Source organism: Boleophthalmus pectinirostris, unplaced genomic scaffold (assembly GCF_026225935.1).
Source record: "Boleophthalmus pectinirostris isolate CB_2022bp ecotype Guang Dong unplaced genomic scaffold, ASM2622593v1 HiC_scaffold_17, whole genome shotgun sequence".
Lineage (NCBI taxonomy): Eukaryota > Metazoa > Chordata > Actinopteri > Gobiiformes > Gobiidae > Boleophthalmus > Boleophthalmus pectinirostris.
In genome coordinates this window covers 30,048,771-30,051,997 of record NW_026571115.1, presented here as the reverse complement: position 1 = coordinate 30,051,997, position 3,227 = coordinate 30,048,771, and positions in this window count along the sequence as shown.

Here is a 3,227-nt window from a genome sequence, read left to right as displayed (position 1 = left end):
ATCAGCTGAAACTCGCCTATAGCATTAAACCTTTCTATCTTCACGGAGACCAAACAAGACCAAGTTAAAGCTCGGCTCTGATTTGATGTTAAAATGTTTACTTCAGATTTGAGCAGTGTTTCAGAAATATTTCAAAGATCAATCATAATAAAAGCCCTTCAGTCTGTAATTGGCCTAGCTTACCTGCCTGATCCGCGTCACTCTGTACACTCCATAAGCTGGCCTGTATTTCCCTCTCACTCAGCAGCCTTCACGGCGCTGTACCTGGCTCCTCTCCTGCTCTCTCTACAAAGCGTTTCTCAAATCGCCCTGTCATTTTGCATTTCCTAAAGTGGACTCATAAATTAGCTTCCCATAGCAACAGCTGTGCTTCCTCCTGCGCCAGGAAGTTTATTCTTACCCTGACTGTGTTTTATTTCCCATGACAAATCTGCCTCCCCTCCAGCCATTACCGGATCTCCAATTAAAACAAGAGGAGATGCGAAAGGTGCACGGAGATTCTAAACGTACTGTAGTAAGAGTAGCGTGTTTGTATTTGGGACGGATTTGTGCTTGGTTGACCCAAAATGGAAGCCAGATGTGTGGCTAGTGTGAGGCTAAAAAGATCGTATTGGATTGTTGTGATGTTTCCTCATTAAAACACAGAGCAACCTCGCTTCCATCCGTGTGTCCCAGGGCAGCTGTGGCAACAATAGCATCTTACCACCACAGAATGTGCAGTGAATGAATAACATGAATAATACTAATACTGTAAGTGCTTTGGGTGTAATGCATAGAACTATAATAAAATCTGGAAGGTGAACCCAAGATGGTGTCGATTTGTTTTCAATGGCCTGTGCTCAGTAGCCTGATTCATCAGCTGGTTCATTAGGATTCGTTCGATCCACAGTAGGCGGGTATTTTTTTAATTTAACCAATCGTTGCTATTTGGTCGTGACGTATGTAATGCGCAATAATGTCTTTCCTCTTGATAAAATTCACCAAACATTCTCTTTGTTCTTGATCTCGGGAATCGTCGCCAACACAGAATGTATTTCTTCGTCTACATCCATCTCGACCGCTTTGTTTACTGTTGTGCTGTTCCACAAAATGAACGCAATGATCTTCTCTCATCTATCTTATTGTATCACCTCATGGTCCCAGGCCTCCTCAACTACATTAAAACCGCTTTGTTCATTATACAAACTGACCCTTAAGATCCTTGACAAAAAGCCCAAAAACTGGCATCACTGTGAAATTACAAAGAAACATCAACTTTTTAACTTTGAAAATTTTATCAATTTTAACAATCTTAAATTATTTTTTAAGTGTCTTAACCGCGATACACCATTACACTCAGAATTTGCCAGGACCATAAAATGTTCACACAGAGCGAACACAAGAGGCTCTACTAGTGGTGATTGTGTTGTTCCTAGGTACAGGACGACTCTTGGTCAGTCCTCGTTCTCTTTTAAAGGGCCTAGTCTGTGGAACGGTTTAACAGCTCATTTAAAATTGGAAACCAACTACAACAAATTTAAAAGGAAATTAAAGTTATTGTATGTTTCCAGTCAAAACTGCATCCACTGAAAATCTACTGTATATATTTTATCTGTATGTAATTTATGTGTCTTGTACTCTCTGTTTTTATGCATGTAGTTTATATTTTTATATGGACAGGTGTTGAAAACTAGCACTTGTGCTAAAACACTCAAAGCAATGCATCTGGCTTGTCTAATGCGATTGTGATCTCCTTAATAAACATAAATTTAAAAAAAAAAAAGGGACCTAGACAGGCGCTCGAGTTTGATGTCATGGCTTCACAGCTCTTCACTGATTGGCCGGTGTGCGGTTTACAATTTCTGGGGTTTTTACAAACCGTCTAGTGTATTCTGATTCCTGACCGAGTTATTGGAGAGAAATGAAATTGGCGAAAGGTGAAACGTGGCACCAGCCTGGCTATGTGCTCAGTGGCGCAAGGGCCCAAAAATAAGTTTCTCTTCTGCATCACTTCCACTATACGGGCGAGCTTCTCCTACCCATGTAATGTCTGCAACCTGCACGGCATGGAGCGTTTTGACCAATCAGACTGAGAGCTGCAAGAGAACTACCGTGGGCTCAGAGCAGGGCTAGGCTAAGTCTTACAAAGTTAACTTTTAGGCACTTTGAGAATTTAAAACATTTAAAAAGTTTATGTTGTGAAAATATTAAAGAATCCCTACAAAATCCAACCTTTGTGAAAGTTGCCCGTCAGCCAAACACGGGCTGTTTGAATTCCCAAATAATGCATTGCGCTCTGTGGGAGAATTCTCTGTGGGCCTAAGGTCCCAGGAGCTCGAGCAGCCACTACTCAGGCTCGAGCGGGACAAAGGGGGAATAAATTATGTAGTTTCTAATATAGATCCATGGTGTAATGAAGGTGCTATATAAATCCAATGCATTCTTATTATTGTTAGTTTAACACTTCATATTTTAGTCTTCTCTCAAATGTCACTGCTGTGTGCACTATGTCTACAAACTGAATCGAAAGCACAAAACTACATTGCCCTAAACTGCAGATTCATACAGCAATTATCACTTAGTTTAACCTAATCTCCCTGAGTTTAAATGGACGTGATTGACAGGTGGATTAGCCAATCAGGGACATGCATGGTCCGTCCACATCAACAAAATATCACAAGAAACACATGGAAGAATTAATGGTCAAAGCACTAAACTGTTAATGTTAAGTGAGAGTGATTTAATTTTGTTTGTAAATCATAGGTGACCAATGAGCTTCTTTGTTTCACACGCGTCACTGAAATAAACAAATCTGATTGGACGATCACGTTTGGTCAGACTTGAGACGCAGCGGAGGGAGTGGGGACCAGACTGACATCAATCTGTATAAAATATATATCCAGAATAAAAAAGAAATAAAAATAAAATAAATAATAACAGACCACAGTTTGAAAAAAGAAAAAAGTTTCTTTTTGTTTTGCAATTCTGAAAATAGCAAGTGTATTTGGAAGTGATTGTGAATTATGAAAATTTGCCAAAACACAAATTCTAATAATCTTGATCCTGAAGATGGCTTCAGTAAACGTAGCAAAAATACACTTCCTAATGGTATCTCAGTGAAAAAAAATAAAAAAACAGGATTGTTAGACAAAGTTTCCATTTCCATTTAATCAGAGTTCATGTAGAAGCTCTTTTATATTGCCTCTGAAAAGACTAACGCTCTGTTTCCTCCGGGACTTGTCACTTGA